Source organism: Macrobrachium nipponense, chromosome 13 (genome assembly GCF_015104395.2).
Source record: "Macrobrachium nipponense isolate FS-2020 chromosome 13, ASM1510439v2, whole genome shotgun sequence".
NCBI classification, from domain to species: Eukaryota; Metazoa; Arthropoda; class Malacostraca; order Decapoda; family Palaemonidae; genus Macrobrachium; species Macrobrachium nipponense.
In genome coordinates, this window is record NC_087206.1 from 6,980,249 (window position 1) to 7,001,214 (window position 20,966).

At 36.3% G+C, this 20,966-nt stretch overlaps 1 long non-coding RNA gene across 1 annotated transcript in view; it reads right to left on the reverse strand.

Annotated features, from left to right (window-relative positions):
* LOC135225619 (uncharacterized) overlaps positions 1–11,733 on the reverse strand; it is a 568,725-nt gene extending 556,992 nt beyond the window's left edge. The window contains exons 1-2 of the long non-coding RNA XR_010317041.1: positions 11,545–11,733; positions 2,328–2,404 (exon numbers count right to left, since the gene is read on the reverse strand). This is a non-coding gene — a long non-coding RNA (uncharacterized LOC135225619). The remainder of the gene's footprint in view (positions 1–2,327; positions 2,405–11,544) is intronic.
* Between the last annotated feature and the right edge of the window lie 9,233 nt (positions 11,734–20,966).

The following is a 20,966-nucleotide window of genomic DNA, read 5'->3' on the forward strand; positions in this document are numbered from 1 at the left end:
GACCATTAACCTCATCGTTAAGCAATGGGGGATTTGCAAACGTTCCTTCCTGAACAGTTAGTCACTCACAGATTCAATGTTATTCGATTATTTGACTCGCCTAGTGTAAGAATACGACCACCGTAGGTCCTGCGTGTCGAAAAAGGCGACTAAAAGGACAACTGTTGCCTTGCAGTCTTATTTTGTTAGTAAAAGACTAGGCCCACCGCCAATAACTATGGAAACTGCTGCCTTGCAATCTTACTTTTTAGTAAAAAGCTATGCCCACCGTCAATAACTGTAGAAATTGCTGCTTTTCAGTTTTACTTTTTAGGAAAAGGCTAGGCCCACCTCCAATAACTGTGGAAACTGCTGCCTTGCAGTCTTACTTCTTAGCAAAAGGCTAGGCTCACCGCCAATAACTGTGGAAACTGGTGCCTTGCAGGTGGACTTTTTAGTCAAAAGCGAGCCCACCGCCAATAACTGTGGTTGATGACAGCAAGGGCATGCGGTCGTAAAAAACCCTTTGCCAATAATAAACCATGCCCGATGTTGTACGGAAAGGCGCACCAAGCAACCGACCCCTTAGTGTAGGGATAACGGTGGGTAAGAAGCAGAAGAGTGAACCTCAGTAACCTCCCTAGACATTTTTCGAAACGTTTGCGTAGTCAGTGAACTATTCAAATATATTTTCGAAACGTTTGCGAAGTCCCTGAACGGCTCTGCTTCTGGAACGATAAAGGTCTTGGTAAAAAGCGTAGGAGCGTTAGAAAAAAAAAAAACTAGAAAATGTAAATAAAATAAACAAAAGAAACACTAATTTTTTCATAATAACTCACTTCCACTTCACATGCTAAAACCTTTGTGATTAACTACCTGTCAAAGAAAATGAACGACATAAAACTACAATCACATTGCAACTTTTTTTTTTTTAATTGACGGATTTCAGTCTTCGCTTGACAGGATCTCATTAAAACTTGCGTCTAAAGTTTAAATCACCATCAAAATCACCATACTTGATGCGCTAAGATTTCCTTAATGGCCCGACTGGAGATACGGTCACAATATATCTTTGGACTTCGCGATTCCATCCCCGCTCTACTATGTATGGATTGTAAAAAGGAATTCTGTCCAAATACTATGAGCAGCCTCCATTACAAACAAGTACACAAGGCGCCATGGTTTCCTCAGCGAAATCGAGTTTTCTGTACAGCATATAAAGCTGTATAAAACACTCAGCTACGACCCATGAAACACTCAGACACGACCCATGAAATTTTCAGCCAATGCCCGGTTGTGGCCTGTGCTGACGGCACCTACAGCGGTGCTAAACGCACGATGATGGCAACATTTATCCTTAGATAAAAGAAAAACTATTGGGGCTACAGGGCTGCAATTTGAGGCAAAGATAAGAAAGCTCAAATTCCCAAAATGTTTTTTTACTATAATCAGCTCGTACAAAAAAAAAAAAAAAAAAAAAAAAAAAAAAAAAACTCGTTATAGCAAGAGACACCTCTGACGAATAATGAATTTTTCCAAAATAATGTAGCCTTTTACTAGGCTATCTAATTATCATTTAAATATATACGGCGAATCTTTCAATGCAAATGACTCTTTGAGGCAGATCTCTCTATCTTCTAATAATAATAATAATAAATATAAATAATAATAATAATAATATTAATCGTGCAACGTATTTAGATTAAGAGAGTTTCCATTTATCTCACACCTGTTTCTCTCCCACCCCCACCCCACCCACTCCAACTGGCAGACCATCTTCTCACTAACGATGGCAGACTTAGAAGACTATCAAATGTTGACTGTTTGAATATTACTGAAAACATTCCAAAGGAAAGTCTACCCAAAATATATTGAATTATGTTTGCTTGTTCAGTACTCCACAAAAAACTAAATGTTTCTTAAATAAGAAAACTCTTTTATTTATTATACATTTTTTTAGGACTTCCCAACTAGAATACTTTCGTATTCCCATTACAAGTTGCTCAGTTTCAATAGTTGGAAGGATATAAATACATACATACTACACATATACACACATATATTCATATTACATAATGTATATGTATACGTATACATTTCGAACTACTGCAATTGAGCTATCATACCACACACACACACACACACATATATATATATATAGATATATATATATATATATATATATATATAAATATCACAAACACACATTTTAATGTGCGAGAGGGGTACACTGATTAAAGTAGCTTCAACTTTTCCTACAGTCGACTTAATGACATAATCACTCACAGACTATCGAGAAATAAACAATAAAAGAAAAAAAAAAGCACAAATATTCAGAGGCACCTTACTTTGACCTCCAGCCGGGACCACATTACGGAAGTTTTCGCTAACCTTCGAAGCGAGGCAGGATCTCTTCCCGTAAATGCTGTTGAAGACAGAGAGAACTTGACATTAGGACTTCCTGTAACTAACTGAATACATAATTTAGGCCAAAAGCCAAGACTGGGAGCTATGAGGTCATTCAGCAATGAAAGGGAAATTGAGAGTAAAAGGTTTGAAAGAAGCAAAAGGAGGAAAATCTCACAGTTGCTCTGAGTCAATTATCCAACATAATGTCAACAAAATTTCTTTCTTTTTCATGATTCAACGGAATTGCAAATGCTTTATAAAGCACTGGCATAAGCGAAAGAAAGTTTAGAGCGCTAGAGTGCTTTGTATAAATCAGAGAGAGAGAGAGAGAGAGAGAGAAATTTCATATATCCATGTTCCTTCTGTTTAAATAACCGAAGAATTAGGTACCTATGTCTCTCTCGAGAGAGAGAATGTGCATCATTCAGCTTTAATCGCATGATAAAATTATTCATATAAAAAAGTGATAATCCCTGAATTCAATAACGGCTTAGTGAAGGAAAGAATAACCCACACAATTATTTCCTGCCTGATATGGAGAGAAAGCGTGGAAGGGGAAAATCGCCCAATAACTTGATGCAAGGTTCGCTGCCAACGTGTCCTTGTTAACGGAAAGATATAAAGTCTGGGATTTAGAACGTCATAGAAAATGGGAAGAGAACAAGATCCGTAGGATTTAAATAGAAAATGGGACGAGGAGGTAAAGATTTTGTAGGATTTAGAACGTGATAGGAAATGGAAAGAGAAAATATGAGATAATGTTTTTTGTTGTCTTATGCAATACACGTCCTCTCTCACTCTCGCTATCTACCTTAACGGTCTCTTGGGGAAGTGGCAGACGGTTAAAATGACGGCCGAACCAAAACGCGTTCGGTACCGGGACAGTGAAGAACGGTTCTGACGGGTTTCAGTCGTCTGTCGATCGTTGTGGGACGCAACCACACACACACATGAGAGAGAGAGAGAGAGAGAGAGAGAGAGAGAGAGAGAGCTTCTTATATCCACTGTACCCAAGTTTAAGTAACCGAAGAACTAGGGATCAATAGGTTTCTCCATATCTTTGGGACGCAACCATGACGAGAGAGAGAGAGAGAGAGAGAGAGAGAGAGAGAGAGTTTCTTGTATCCTTTGTTCTTAAGTTTAAGGAAGCGAAGATTTGGGTATCAGCAGGTCTCGATATTAAGCAGTTCACTTTCTCACCACCACATCATGACTGAAATGGGGGCTGACCTCGACGAGGTAACCTTGACACGTGATGGAACCATTCAAAAGCTCCTTTCTCTCTCTTCTCTCACACACAAATCCTTGGTATACACATCACTGTGACGGCAAATCCCCTCATACTCGTGCGAGAGCTGCCAATTAAAATAACATGTAAGAATTCACCATTTGTTTCCGGATTTGGAAATTGGAGCGAAGAAAAATCGCCCTTAACACAAGGGAACTACCGACATCATTCTCGTTTTGCGCGAAATCGGATTTTCCCGTAATGGAATACCAGGAAAGCCTTACTTTTGACAGATTACCGCACATTACGCGCGAAGCCAGGTGAGAGAAGGATTAAGGCAAATGATAATGCAGTACGAAGATCGATAGACAGGTAACTGATTGATTTATAGACTTTTGGCACAATGCCAAGAACTGGGACAACTAAGGCCATTCAGCGCTGAAACGGAAATTGACAGTGAAAAGGTTTGAAAGGTGTAAAATGAGGAAAATCTCGCTGTTGTACTATGAAACAATTGTTAAGAGTGTGGAAAGTAACAAGGAAGAACCAGAATATGAGCAGAAGTACAGTAAAAGAAATGAAAAGAATTGCATCTGGGGGGCTTAAGGGACGCTGCAAAGGACCTCGAGTAGTGCCTACCGTGCAATGAGTGAGGTGCACTGACGGCACTACATCTCCCCGCCTATGGGACATAATAAATAAACAGACAACAGGCAGACGAATCAAAGAGTAGCTGGCGTTCGTAAAAAGCTTTTAATTATAGATGTAATCACGAATACGCTTTAAAATATGCCTGGATTACTTCCACGTAAACCAAAATTATTCTACCGACAGACTGGGAATCAGAAGTGGACTAAGCAATTATCAATCTCTAAACACTACGCTAGAAAGGTTTATTTACGGAAAATCATTTAATGCTCTTTATCGGCTGCACTTACATATTTAGAACTGCCTGTTTATCTACCAAGAACACTGACAGGTAAACCCAGAAATTTTTCCATGTAAGGCCTTCTGTCAATCTCTAAACATTACATTACAAACACGCATTTACGATAAATCATTTTATGCGCCTTACTGCATGCCTTCTCAGTATTTGGAAATACCTGCACATCTAGAAGCAGCTGCATATCTACTAAGAGCATCAATGACCTAGATGTTGTAACGCCAGTTTTGGTCAGCATAAATCAAACAAGCAATTTACCAAGAACACTGACTGGTACACCCAGCAACTTCCCCAAGTAAGGTCCTCCTTACCCATGCAAAATTCCTCGTGGATTCAAGACAAATTTCCATGCCGAAACAAATACTAAAATCGACGTTCAGCATATTCCGATTATTTCCTAAATCCTGGATTGTAAACCAAACTACAGTTACGTAATATCGAAAGAGAGGCAATAAAACTCTTCCAGTCGCTGAGATAAGACGCCTTAATGAGAATTTTTTTCTCATGACTCTTCATTTTGTATGCGTTATTGTCTTTGACTTCAAACACTTACGTAGTCTTAACGGATTGATTTTGCTCCTATTCTCTACAGCTTTTGGAAATAAAAATATATGAGTATATATATTATATATATATAAATAATATATATATATATAATAGATATATATCACATATCCACAGGTGAAAATAAGAGACAGGGTGTAGGTCCTGACCGGTTTCGGCTTTATTTTCAAGCCATTGACAAAAGCTTGAAAATAAAGCCGAAATCGGTCAGGACCTACACCCTGTCTCTTATTTTTCACCTGTGGATATGTGTGATAAACGAATCACGTGCTAAAGTGATTATAATCATATATATATATATACACACACACACAGGATATACGTGTATATATTTTTTTGGTGTGTGACTTGGATTGATATTGACTAAAATAGAAGATTAATTTTATAAGGAGCCAATGTAAATTATTTAAGCGACTGATGTGTGTCGGTCACAAAAATTGATAATCGGGGAGAGAGAGAGAGAGAGAATATTTGTTTTTAGAATTGAACGTTTCCACCGCCTGTTTAATCATGGCTTTTAAGTCCAAACATTTCATTTCTTTTAAAGCAGCTTTTAATCCTCGTTTTCCGACGCGTGTCAGGATTACAGAAATCACTTTGTCAACAAATTAATCCTCGACACGTCAGAAAATACAAGATAACTTTTTTTTTAAATTCAAATTCACTAGGGGAATCTTTACATGCAAATCGGTTGCATGCAAATTCCTTAATGTTGCAACAGGTTCAAGCCTCCTAAAGGCTCAAAAATCAGTATATTGCAACAGAATTAAGGCTGCTACGTTACGGGCGAATTATAACAAAAATTTTCATATACTAAACTCTAATATGTATGCATGTATATATGTATATATAAGTATATATAGATGTATAAATATGTGTATATATATGTATATTTTAAGTATATATATATATATATATATATATATATATATATATATATTATATATATATATATATATATATATATATATATATATATATATAATGTGTGTGTGTGTGTGTGACTCAACCCGAAGTTAAATATTTTCTCCTGTCCATTAATTATACGCGCCATTCCCCCACGCCACCAATTAAGCCATACTTCGACCCTTCCCTGTCCAATTCTGTAACCCCCTCACCCCCGGCCACACCACACCCCATGATTCTATGATGGATTAGGAAAGGAGGCAAAAATGCTAACTGTTTAACCACCGTGATAATTCCGCAGCCGTAAATCACTAGGGAGGTAATTAAACGGTTATCATCAGGCGTTGAAATTGACGGACAACCCTTGACCAAGGTTGACGGATGCATCATTAGGGATTAATGAAGCCTGGCGGAAGGAGGGAAAAAAGATTATTTAGAGCAGACTCGGTGACATAGAACGCTAATGAATTTTAAATGTGACGGGATCAGTTCCCGTCACTGACAATGAAGGTAGATTACGATGCATCGGAATTATAATGAATGATTACAGAATGATGGCGGAATTGTTCGCTCACTTAAACAAACATTAATTGTCTGGAAGATTAGCAGATCATCCACGTATCCTTACTAAATCATAAGAAAAAAAAAGACATTGGAAAAATATTAAGATTATACTGATGTAAGGAATATCACTTTTGAAAATCCCGAAAAAAGCAGCGTTAATTTGGCCGTATCCAAAGTCTGAAATATGTCTCAGACAAAGAACAATAAGAAGTTAGATTTACTTAGGCCAAATAAAAAGCTATAAATCTATAATAAATAAACGCTAAGAAGCTAAATAGTTAAAAGTTATTTGCTAGACGAATCATCACAATTTTTGGAATAGAAAACAAAAATTAGGGGACAGGCCAAGCCCAGGGACCTACGAGGTTATTCAGTGCTGAAAGGGAAATTGAGAGTAAAAAGGCTTACAAGGTGTAACAGGAGGAAAACCTCGCAGTTGCAACAAGGAAATTGTTAGGAGATGGTGGGCAGCAAGATGGAAGAACGAAAATATGAATCGAGGTACAGTAAAAGGAATGAAAGTTGTTGCATCCTGGGGCCGAAGGGAACGCTGCAAAGAACCTTGTCATGCCTACAATGCACCGCGTGAAGTACACTGACGGCACCTCCCCCCTTACGGAATACGAAAGAAGTTACTTAACAAGAAAAACAATTTTACCTTCAATTCGTGAGATCCCTGACCAAACAAGGGAATAACATCGCCTGACTAGCTTACGAAAAGTAATTAAATCACTCATGCACCGAGAGAGAGAGAGAGAGAGAGAGAGAGAGAGAGAGAGAGAGAGAGAGAGTTGAGGTAGGCCTACAACATTTTAAACCATGCCACTTTAATGCCCAGGTTAATAGTAGCCTTGGCAAAACTAATCAAATCAATCAGAATGCTTGAAGATGAGCTTTATTTGAAAGGTTCGGGAGGGAGTTCCCCTTATAAGTCTTTGCAGTAACGCTTTTCAACGCCAACGGTAACGGAGGAAAAAATCCGAAAAATACCTCTCAGACTACTGATGTTTGCAGAATGAATGAATAGAAATATGCGTAAATTTGTTTGTATGAGAGAGAGAGAGAGAGAGAGAGAGAGAGAGAGAGAGAGAGAGAGAATCATTTCAGAATACTAAAACAGCCTAACGGGCAAACAGCAGAAGACGCCTCCCGTAACGATCTGACCTGACTGATGAAAATTCGGCTATATGGCCAAGCATTGGAGAACTTTCAGCCATTCAACGCTAAGGACAGTCACATAAGGGAGTTGGAAAGGCTGGACATAAAGGCTATAGAAAAGAAGAGGGAATGGAGATAAAGTACACATATAAATAGTGGGTGTAGCTAGGAATCCAGGAAAAAAAAAACAAGTCACAGGAAAATAAGTTACAATAATCACCCCTAGATAACTGAAACATTGTGATTTTTTCTGGTTATTTCATTACCTTCCACCTTAATTAATAGGATTTTTTCTGGCGAAAATTGTGCCCTCTCTCTCTCTCTCTCTCTCCTGTGACTATTACCGACCACCGTAGTTAGGGGCCGAAAGGACGCTGTAAACAACAAATACTAAATAAAATACATTTGCAATAATCATTCTTGAATATTAACAGAGCCCTACTTATCTCTATTTTTGTATCCAATTCTTTACCGATATTTTTCTTGTATTCTATTTTTCGAATCCTGATGCATATGACTTTGCCATAAAAATGTCAAGGAATTTTCCCTTCATCGTATATTGCTATTTTGCTGCGCTTATTTTCTGGTGCTAGGCAGCATACATCGGAAATTAAACTGTGCGAGTAATAAAGCTTTTACAAAAGCCTGTGGGGAAAATACAGGGATATACCTTACAGGGAAAAGAAACTTAGAACTAATCTCAACGCAAGAAGAGAGGAATGCGATTTTCAAGCTAGGCTTAAGTTCCAAAATCTGACATTCAAGCGACCTTTCTTAAGTTTACCATAATACGTAGCCTTCATTCGGATTTACAAATCTTATTCTAACCTTGTACACTCATCCCAACGTACACGTGTCATAAAAACAAGACGTCTACTCAGTGTTTTCAAGAATTACTGTGTAACGTTAAAAAAATTATGAAATGTTAGTTGATGATAGTGAAGGAAAGCTGACGAGATTTGTTAAACGAAAAAAAAGAGGAAATTAAAGAAGGTTAATCAAAATAAAACTACATGAGTAAGTGACATTCGGGTAGAGGAATGAGCTTCGTTACTATGGTTACCAAGGTACACACGAAACGGTTGACGGTAACTGAAAGAGCCGGTGAATCATGAGCATATGAATGAGTCTAGACTTCTGTAAACTATTTGGAAGTGAAGTTCATACGTATAAGTAAACTCTCCCTCATAACTCATTTATGGGGTGCCTGTATTTTAGGCCCCATCCATACTATCATGAGTGTACAAAATACACCTCATTGTACACACATCCGAAGGCTTGCTCCATTCGTGGGAACAAAGTTAGGTGGGAAAATTTAAACCGGTTAGCAACACCCAGACTCCACCCACAACGTCAGTTAATTCTAACAGGAGACTGTCCGGCAGCAAAGCTAAATTAAGTAACATGATGCTGAAGGAAACTATACCTCCATACTGCAAGTGAAAAGCGAAGCTTCGAAAAGCATGCTGAAAGATATAGCCAATGAAATGACGAATGCTACCTCGTGTCACTTCATAATAACCAAATAGGAAGTTGAATGAGCACCCAGCTAATGCTTTGCTAGAACTAGCAAAAATTCAATAGGCTTCGACGTTGGTCATAAAATTTTTTAAGCATTCGTTGAAGGTGGATTGTGGACTAAGACGAAAGTTCAGCAGTGTCTTTGATACTGACAAACACACAAAATCATATAGCCTATGTACATTAGCAATATGTAAGTTAATCTGCCGTTAGTCTTAGTCTTTCTATACTTCTAAGACCTGGATCAGTCAACGGCTATACCCTGCTGGCCGAACCTTTCATTAGCAACATAAGATTCATTTTATTAATCTGTGAGTATACGTCTTAGACTATTTATTTTCAGATAATGTTATCCTTCGACATATATTTCATAAAATCCTTGGTTTGATAAAGAGTTTAAAAGACCTCGAACCATTTAACTCCGCCATGATTTCTAATCATTTACATAAAAAGGCAATAGTATCGGTGAGTTAATAGCATACATAATTATACGAAGACATATCACATAAATATGAAAACAAAGACAACTTATCCATTAAGATTACTAAGTTTACTTCCCTGTATATCATGTACCGATGATAATATTACCACAACTAATGTTCTTGTTATTATTGTCATGAACACTATGGTACTCATTACTATTATTACAACAAACATGCACGATAGCCAAATAACTGCCAATTACTAAGTCTACATTTTGTATTGGACTATTCCTTCCTAATTTCACAAACTTAACTCATGCTCGGTGTTTTTCCACCTTCAATTAGACCTAACCTATATAATCTCAGAGAAGGCCGTCTTTGCTCTCTGCGAATCTTTGGCTGAATCATTGTACTTCCTGAAAAACAACCGACAACCACATCCGTGCTGGCATAAGGTCAGCTTAATCAACAACCGATTTGAAAAACATCCTGCGCCGAAGAGCAATAATGGTGTATTTCGTCACTGTTGGGTGGTTACTGCCGTGTGCAGTGTTAGGGAACCTAGGCAAGAAAAAGTCATATTAATCTAAAGTAGACAGTGACCCCGAAGTGTTTTAACCCGGTGTAGACTAGTATCCATGTATCTATTTTTTACAGCGTGTTTAGTACAAGCCCGTTGGGGATTACCGTAAAAGCATACAAAAAAGGATGTAAATGTCAAAACGATAACAACCCCCAAGAAATATTGTGAAATTTTCCCTGTGACTTTATTACCGGCCACCATATATGTGACTTTTTTTTTTTTCCTGCGACTGTATTTCCACGGTCTAAACGTAACGACTCACATGAAGAAAGAATGGGCGAACCACAACACATGAAATTATGAGTCTAGATTCCTGGAAAATATTTGGAAGTAAGGTTCGTGCGTCCGTTATTCTACCAGGAGACTCCAGCAGTAGTACGTAAAGCTGAAATAAGTATCATTATACCGGAGGAAACTGCTTTATAACGAGATAATCCCTCCATATTTCCAGTAAAACGCGAACTTTCAAAGGCAGGCCCTAAAAGATATTGCCTATGAAAGGACGAATGTTTGTCTTAAAATTTGTCAGAATTTGTTGAAGGTGAATTACGGAAAAATTCACTAGTGTACTTAATAATGACACAGCTCGCAGACCCAATTCACCTACAGCCTATGTATTTAACAATGATTAGGTTAATCTGCAACAAGCCTTATAAAGCTTTATACAATCAGGATGCCTACATCAGGTATACCCAGCTGAATGCACCACTTCTCGTTCGGTACCTTCATTAGCAATGAAAACTTAAATATACATTTCACGCTTTATTTCCGTGTAATTTCATTCTTCGACATATATTTCACACGGGTTTCATAATAAATTTAAGTTTAAAGGCTCAGGGTGAAACGGGCGTCGTCTCCCTCAGCCGAATCGTATAGGCCGAACCCGCACCCCCTTTTTTTTTTTTTTTAACTCTGTCATAATAAAAAAACAATAATAATAAGGTATTGGCGAGCTAATAGACTATATAATCAGACAAGGGCACATTAGATAATTATGAAAAACAAGACTACCAGCTTGCACGTGAATATCATTAGGCATAATTCCTTCTACATATAATGCCGAGTCTCTTATCATCACTCATACTCTTGGTATTTTTGCCACTAATACCATGGTTCTCATTAATATTACTAGTATAACAAACAAACAAGTTAGCCCATTAACTGCAACTAAATACGTCTGTACTTCACAGGCCTATTCGTTGTCACAGATAACCATAGATCCACTCAATAACTTCACAAACCAAACTCATGACCGGTGTTTTCTTACCTCCAATTAGGCCTAACAATCCCAGAGAAGGCCGTCTTCTCTCTCTGCAAAGCTTTGGTTGAATCATTGAATTAGCTGAAAAACAACCGACAACCTATATCCGCGCTGGCATACGGCCAACTTTATCAACAGCAGATTTGAAAAACCATCAGGCGGCGAAGAGCTACAATTGAGTACGTCACTCCTACGACACTGGTGGTTAGTTACTGCCGCGTGGTTATCCAATATCCACTGACTGACAGTCTGCCTCACTAGCTTTGTCTCAGTTCAGAATTTTTCTCCATAAATTAGAATAAATTGGCTCGCGTAATTAATCACACTCATTTGTACCAGATAATGCCAGGGAATTAGTCGTTTAATCCACAAGATACATGTAACTGAAATATCAATTTGTTAACCTTGATTTAAATCATTCTTATCACGACATAATCTCTTTGCCACATCAAGTTTTCTATAACCTAGTTTGTACTAAAGAGAAAGTTGACTTTATATTTGTAAGCTTTATTTCCCCCGCTCGACAAATTAGATGGAAGCTTGCTTTAACGATAATAGCAAAAGCAAAAATCAGAGGGCTACTATATCTACAAGTCTCCAAAACGAAAGCCTTTTCATTAATTACAGCCGGACGGGTAGTTTCATGTCATAGTTCGCCTAGTTTCATGTCATAAGGTGCATGAATAATAGGAGACCAGTCAATAAACAAGGAGGTAAACGTCCATTTTGGTCTAGTTTTTAAATCGCTTGCTATCCGCTCGCGGGGAGACGAAGTTGGGTGGACGGTGGAGGGTGTTTGCCACTCATTGGGGGAGGGGAGAGGTGTTAGGGATTTTGCCATGCCCCTGCAGGAGGGTAGGGTAAGGGGGAGGAGGAACCTGTTCCGGCATGTGTAGGTACGAGATGGACGCTTTGTGGTTCGGTCACGCTCGATGTGACTCATCTTCTTGATTGGTCACTTGTGTGGAGGGATAACCTAATTTTCCCGCGGGCCTGTGTACGTACCACCACCACCAACATATGCACTAGCGAGCGGCGTTGGGAGAGTAGTATATGCGTTTGATTCTCGCCGTACGCAAACACCAGGCAAAACAAGAGAAAAGGAAATGAAAGAAAAAAGGGGTCTGTTTGAAAGAAAGGGTTTGTCGTTTCGAACAAAAAGAGTTGAATGGTGGTTTCTCTGTGGCGTAACATCCACTTTAACTTCTAGAGCTACGAGAAAGCTTTATTTTAGGTTTGTGGAGTGTTTTCCTTTTATTTTTTAAAAGACGATTCAGTTAATGGATTTTTCCCAGATATTATAACAAAAAGTGTAGGTACAGGTGGGAAAATTAATACGTTTCTTCTGTTTATGATAAGTTTCTCCCTTGCTTTTCAACCGAAAGACCTTGGTTCAATCCCGATGTATGAAATTTATTCCTTTTCCACGCATGATTGTATTGATTAGTTATATATACGTATATATATATATATATATATATATATATATATATACAATTTACTTTTATTATTATTATTATTATTATTATTATTATTATTATTATTATTATTATTATTATATTATTATTCAGAAGATTAACCTCATTCATATGGAACAAGCCCACAGATGCCACTGACTTAGAATTACATATTATTTTATTATTATTATTATTATTATTATTATTATTATTATTATTATTCAGAAAACTGATCTCATTAATATGGGACAAGCCCAGAAAGGCCACTGACTTAGAATTCAAGGAAGTAATGCTATCGTGCAAAGAAATAAATAAATAAAACAAAATAAATAATGATTATGATATTCAGGATTATATAGGCATAACACAAACCGTTTCTTCTGCTTGAGAGCGTGGAAAATGAAAAACCGAAAAAAAAAAACAACAAAAAAAAAAAAAAACTGGCGTGTCCTTTTGACATGTATATCTTAATCGCGTTTTCCACTGAGTTGCGAATATAACTTTAGAATCTGCATTTAGTATATCAATTTCCTAAATATGTCACTGACACCGTAGATAAAAGTTTATTAATTCAAAACCATCATCTTTAATTAAGTGTACATACCAAAGGCTCTTATTTGGAAGCAATTTCACTAAAACCTCTCTCTCTCTCTCTCTCTCTCTCTCTCTCTCTCTCTCTCTCTCTCTCTCTACTTCTTAGCTCAAAAATAGGTTTAGACAGGCGTACTTTCTCAGTGTATAGAGAATGAGCTGTTATCAGAGCAAGAATTTGCTATCCATACTTCAAAATTATAGTTGAAGAGTATTTTCTTATCTCTTCTTGCAGAAAATAATAATTTCCCCTGTTCTCTTTATCCTCTAACTAAAGTTCAAAATGATAAATAATATTCAGGATACAGGTGTAATATTTCTCCCATTAATGCCGAGAGCTTTATGTCAGAGCAACGGACTGAATCTGACAAAATAATCCGTGCTACTCGCCCCCTCAAAAAAAACTACCGTTATTTCAGACCAGAGATTACGAGATTACGCATTTTTCGAATAAGAGAGATTTAATCTCTGTACCTCTGATGTAAATGGCGGAAACGACTAAAACGCTCAGAGTGAATTTTGAAATCAAGATCTTTTGGTTTATTTCTCCAATTAAAAAAATTTTACAAACGGAAACGAACAAAACGACAGAATGAATTTTGAAATAAAGATATTTTGGATTATTCTTCCATTAAAAAAAAGTTTATAAGTGGAAACGACTAAAATGCCAGAGTGAATTCTGAAATCAATGCATTTTGGCTTATTTTTCCATTTAAAAATATGGTATAAATGGATACGACTAAACCGTCAGAGTAAATTTTGAAATCAAGATATTTTAGTTTATTTTCAATAAAAATAAAAATGGTATAAATGGAAACGACTAAAACGCTGCAGTAAATTTTGAAATAAAAGATATTTTGGTTTATTTTTACGCTATTTTTTTTTTTTTAAATAACAGATAAATTTTCATCAATATATTTTTTGGGTTTATTATTCCATTTCCAAATAGAAAAAATTAAATATATCAATTTTGCGTTGAACTGATTTTTTTAGACGATGGTTAAGATAATTAACTATGTATTTTAATAACCATCGCCAGCCAAACTATTTATTATTGTTTAGATTCACCTCCAATGTATTGACATTCATCTTAAATGTTTATAAGTGAGTTAACATTCACCTTAAATGTTTATTATCAAATCCGCTTTCACCTTAAATGTATGTTACTGTATTTACAGTCACTTTAAATATTTACATTTACCTTAAATGTTTAATATTGTGCTTACATTCACTTAAAATGTTTATCATTGTGTTTACAATTACCGTAAGCAACAGAAGCAGTATTGCCTTGGCGGAAATTACATAAACACAATCAAAACAGTAAGAAAAAATAAATAAAAATAAATTTTCGAAGTTATGCCTGAGAAAGAAATTAGAAATCAAGATTTCCTCGGCGAGAAATACATAATTTCCACGCATGCGTACACACCGAAAACATACGAAGCATAACTAATTCCAGTTTCCATCAAAACGAAGAGCAGCAACTCGGCCTTCTGAGCTTGCAACTGGAAGCGCTAACTTGAGCGGCATTACAGCTTCCTCCCGAATTATATCTGATGACGATGATAAAGCACATAATGACATTCATTTTCAACACCGTTCGCGCTTCGCCGGGATGTTATTGCGGGCGTTTCTTGAATATGCAAATGGCACCGCTTGCTTTATTAAATGCGCCTTGTGCACACTGACAGTATATATCTCACTGACTGGCGGATATTAAACTGCTTGCTCCCCTCTCTCCTGGCACCTCTCCCAGTTCCATGGAATGCGCACTCGTCACTCATTCACGTTTTCTTGATCAGCCTCTTTGAATGTCTCGGAATAAGTTCCCAAGGAAACGATAATCAGTTTCCAAAGGGATAAAAACCAGTTCCCAGGGGGACCAACACCCTTGGTATATCATTAGGACAGATTCAGCGGGGTACCAGGGACTGGTGTTCCCAAGGAGATTATTTTTTGATAATTTTTTTATGATGGACCAATTTGAATGTCTTTTAATAAGTTCCCAAGAGAACGACAATCAGTTCCCAAGGGGCTATGACCCCATTATGGCCCTCGAATTTCGAATTTTGGCTACAACCTTCCCGGTGGGTGGGGGGGGGGGGGGGGGGAGTGTATGGTAAAAATTTGGGCGCGCGTTTTTTTAAGTTTAAACAAACAAAAACAAACAGACAGAAATTGCTTTTTATATACATAGATATATATTACATAATACATACATATATATATATAGTATATATATAATATCTATATACATTTATATGTATACAGAGTATATATAAATACATACATACACACACACACATATATATATATATATATATATATATATATATATATATATATATATATATATATATATATATATATATATATATGTATATATTACAAACAATAACCAGATAATTGCTAAACATCGGATTCAGTACTTATCGCCCACTGCAGTCATAACATGAAAAAAGAAAAAATCCCGCCTTTCCTTTCCCCAATATTTCAGGACAATGGATTAAAAGAACCGGGGTATTTACTGCGCATGATAACGACGATGTTTACACTTTGAGCCCCATTAACAAGAGTTATCTGATCCACTTGTTAGCAGGATAGAAAGCCTCTCTTATCCCAGAGTTTAATCGGAAAGAAAAGTAAAAGATTTATAGGTGGGTAAACACAACAATGTTGCTTCGTTAATTTTGATACAGTGAACATTATTATTATTATTATCATCATTATTTTTGTGTGTGTGTCTATCAGTCATCCTATTCGACTGGGTGGTTTTTATAGTGTCGGGTTCCGAGTTGCATCCTGCCTCCTTAGGAGTCCATCACTTTTCTTGCTAAGTGCGCTGTTTCTAATCACGCACTCTTCTGTATGAATCCTAGAGCTACTTCGGCATCTAGTTTTTCCAGGTTCCTTTTCAGGGATCTAGGGATCGTGCCTAGTGTCCCTATGATTATGGGTACAGTTTCCACTGGCATATCCCATATCCATCCTATTTCTATAATCAGGTCCTGATACTTATCAATCTTTTTCTTTCTCATCTACTCTGGTGTCACATGATATTGCGACATCAATGAGTGATACTTGATTTTATCTCCTTGATTTTATCAATCAACGTCACTTTTGGTCTATTTGCACGTATCACCCTAGAGGATCTTTGCCTGATCGTTTTCTATCTCTCTCTCAGGTTGGTACCACTTATTACTGCAAGCTAGCTGGTGTTACTTGCAAGGCAACTGAATCAAGCCTCTTTTAGGACCGGTTCTGTGCAAGTGCCTGACATTTCCTTGCTAATTGGTTTCTGGTCTCTTTTTTTCATATTGTACCTCCATTATTATTTTTATTATTATTCAGTAGATGAAACTTACGCATGTTAACTCAATGCAAGAGACTGATTTTTCAACAATAATAGATACTGATTTAATGCCGTAGAGTTTTAGCACTGACAAATTTATAAAAGTTGTCATGTTGTCAAAAGCGATTTGGGCAATGAAGGAAAAAAAATAACTACTTTTACATTCACGCGTATTTGCATATGCCGTGCAGGACCGTGCAAATGCGAAAAATTAAATTGCTACTGAGAAATTAATAATTGTATATATATATATATATACTATATATATATATATATATATATCATACAAGTTATTAATTTATATATATATATATATATATAATATATATATAGATATATAAGCTGGAGATATAAATTCATATGCGAGATTTTCTTCGAAACAAAAATAGTGGGAAATATAAATTCAAAATATGAGGAAACTTACCCTTGAAAATTCGACATGTCCTTTTTGAATAAAGAAACCGCTAAATAACCTATATTGAAAAACTTTTCAAGCAACATCTTAAAAAAACAGAAAATCTTTCCATGAATGGCATCAAGCCAAGAACCCCATTTGCATATCGATGGGAAGACCTCCATAATAGAAAGCGTATCCTGGCAGGCGGTGCGCTTTCATAAAAAGGAAGTGTTTTATATACTCCCGGGTACAAAGCCCTTGCATTATATCCGAGAGTAAAATTGACCCGGAAGAGTTGGTCAAGATTTTCCCTCACTGGGTCATTACAGCTATTGGATGAAAAATCCCGTTTTCTTTATTTTTTCAATGAAATAGAAAACAGAAAGGGAGGGGGAGGATTTATCTATCGTTGATTAGTTTTGGGAATTTTCGTGTGAAATCATTAGTTCTGTACAAGAGTAATAAGTAGATGAATAAACTAAGAATTATTTACCGTACACATTTTCATATTTTTTTACATTTCTTCATTAGGAAGCTTTTCGTTTTATTATAGACTATATATCTTTAATAGTAATAACTATATGAATGCATAAAAAATTATTTACTATTTTCATTTTAGTCCTTTTCATAAAGCTTCATTATTATGAGGATTTGCGTTTATTTTCAGTGACTACTTTTCATTTGAATCTCAAGTAACTATGGAATATGCACTGTGCATTTCTATAAACAAATAAGTGCAAACACAGAAGGAAGACGCTTTCCGTTATATAAAAAAAACTTTGTATGCGTTCATAATAATGCAAGCTACAATTGTGTAACTTGTATCTTATGAATTTTCACTATATCTTCACCATCGTCACTATACAAAACGTACTTGAACTTAGCTTTGGGTGTAGTTAGAGAACACTGAGTGAATACCAAAAAAAGTACTTGACATAATGGGTGGGTTTACAAAATGAATAATTTCGAGTCTGACCTAGCTGACCTAGTTCGAGGTCGAAGTAGGTCAGAATGACCTGACAGGAGCAAAATTATGAGGAAAGTGTATCCAGAATGTCTGACCTATCAAATACACTTACAATGATAATGATAACAGACCTTGCAATAATACAGATAAGTACGACTATTGATTTGTAATCGAAGTGATACGAAAACGACGAGTAACACTTTCAGGTCGAAATAAGGTCAATATTTCCAGGACAAACTCTACCGTGGGTGCTCATTCACCTCCTGGAACTGGAAGGGCTTCGCCTCCATTTCAACTTCGGGAGAAGTTGGTCTGTCTATACGTCTGTCTGTCTGTCTGTCTCTCCTTGATGTTCCTTTACTAAGTGGATTAGCGTCGACGCTTGGTCGCCCAAAGTCACTGTGTACTGTTTCTGGAATAATGTCAAAAGACGGAGCCGTCATCCTAGAGAGAGAGAGAGAGAGAGAGAGAGAGAGAGAGAGAGAGACTATGTGTGTGGGCGTGGGTGTGTGTGTCTGTATTTGTATCCATTTATGTGAGCTATATTAAGGCGAATGGCGAATAGATTGAATCTCTTATGTGGGATACTAATTATTTTTTCTTTTTGTATTAAATGATAATAAGATCAAGTAGTGTCATGATTAAACATAATATGACAGAAAATATCTGTCATTGTGTGAAATTAAATTTTGTCAGTTCTCTCTCTCTCTCTCTCGTCCCCATATTTTGGTGTTTCGTTTTCTCTGTCCCATTCCCCACATCTCTCTCTCTCTCTCTCTCTCTACTTTGGTATATATGTCCCTATCTCTTTCCATATATTGGTATATTATTTTTATCTCCCTCCCTGAATATTTACGTAGTCTCTATATCTTTCTCCATATTTTGGTATAGTCTCTCTCTCTCTCTCTCTCTCTCTCTCTCCCTCCCCTATTTTGGTGTAGTGTCTCTCTCGCTCATTGAGATAAGTGAGCTCACGATGTCGCCTCGGATTGACTAACAAGTCTTTGAGACATCTTAATCCTTGTAACTGTCTCTCCCCAGATATTTTCGTATAGTCTCTCTCTCTCTCTCTTGCTCTCTCTCGTATTGTCTGTCATCATGGGTGTAAACAGATAACATAGGATACGGCAAAACTGCCAGTGATTGGAGTATAAGTACTTCTGTATTATTTTCCAATTTATGGTGCCGCACTTGCTTTTTTTTTTGTAGTGAATTATAATTCATATTTGATAGTTACTTGAGATTTATACGAAAAATATATAGTGAGCGGAAGTAAATATTTGATGGTTACTTGAGATTCACAAAAATATAGTCAGTAAAAATAAACGAAAAGCTTGATAATTTAACATTATGGAAAAGACGGAAATAAGCACAATAAATAATTGTTAGGTTATTTATCAATTCATATTTACCTACTTATCACTGTTACTGTTTTTATACAAGAATTCACAAAACTAATTAACAATGGAGAAATCCTCCTCCCTTTCCGTTTTCTATTTCATGAAAGAAAATAAAGATAACGCGATTTTAATCCAATAGCCGTAATGACCCAGTGTGGAAAAATCTTGACCAACCCTTCCAGGTCAATTTTACTTTCGGATATAACGAAGGGGCTTTGTACCCGGGAATATATAAAAACACTTTCTTTTTATGAAAGCACACCGCCTGCCGGGATACGCTTTCTCTTCTAAAGGTCATCCCATCGATATGCAAATGGGGTTTACCTACTGGCCTTATACCATTCATGGAGAGAATTTTGTTTTTATAAGATGTTGCTTGCAAGATTTTTTTTTTCAATTTGTCATTCAGTCGTTTCTTTACGATTTTGTAATTGAAGATGAAGTGCTTATTCATAATGAAATACCGAACTTCTGAGGTAGAAGTCTGTATGAACTTAGTATGTTAACACTAACAATTTCTTAACGTTTCCATTTACATACTAAATATATATATATATATATATATATATAGATATATATATATATATATATATATATATATATATATATACACACACACACATATATATATATATATACATATATATATATATATTTATATCACGGTAATGTGATATGACTTATATATATACATACTATATATATATATATATATATATATATATATATATATATATATATATATATATATATATAGCTTGATTCCATTCATCGGAAGCTTTATTTTTCTTTTTTAGATGTTGCTTGAAAAGTATTTCAATATAAATAATTTAGTCGTTTGTTTAAAGTTGCGTAATTAAAAAATGAAGGTAAAAGCCAGCATAAACTTACTACGTCAGAGATATTTCATCACTCCTCATGATCATTACTCAGCTGTCAAACGCTATGTGATGCAGTCATCCAACATTGGAGTTTGTCACTCATCCAGTACCAAACCATCTGTCACTTAATTTCGAATGCCAAGGACAAGGTCACGCGCTAAAGAGCGTTCATTTCTCTTCCGATGTCGGTCATTTCCACACTGAATGTCAGTCCTTGCCATCTGCCGAAAGTCACGAGGGGCGGAATGTCTTCTAGCCATTTTCGGATGTCAGTCACACAGTAATGACAGTCAGTGACCCGTCATGAGCTGTCTTTCATACTATTGAGGATCAGTAAAATCGAACATATTCTCTCGCATGCAAACCTTTCATTTGATTATTAT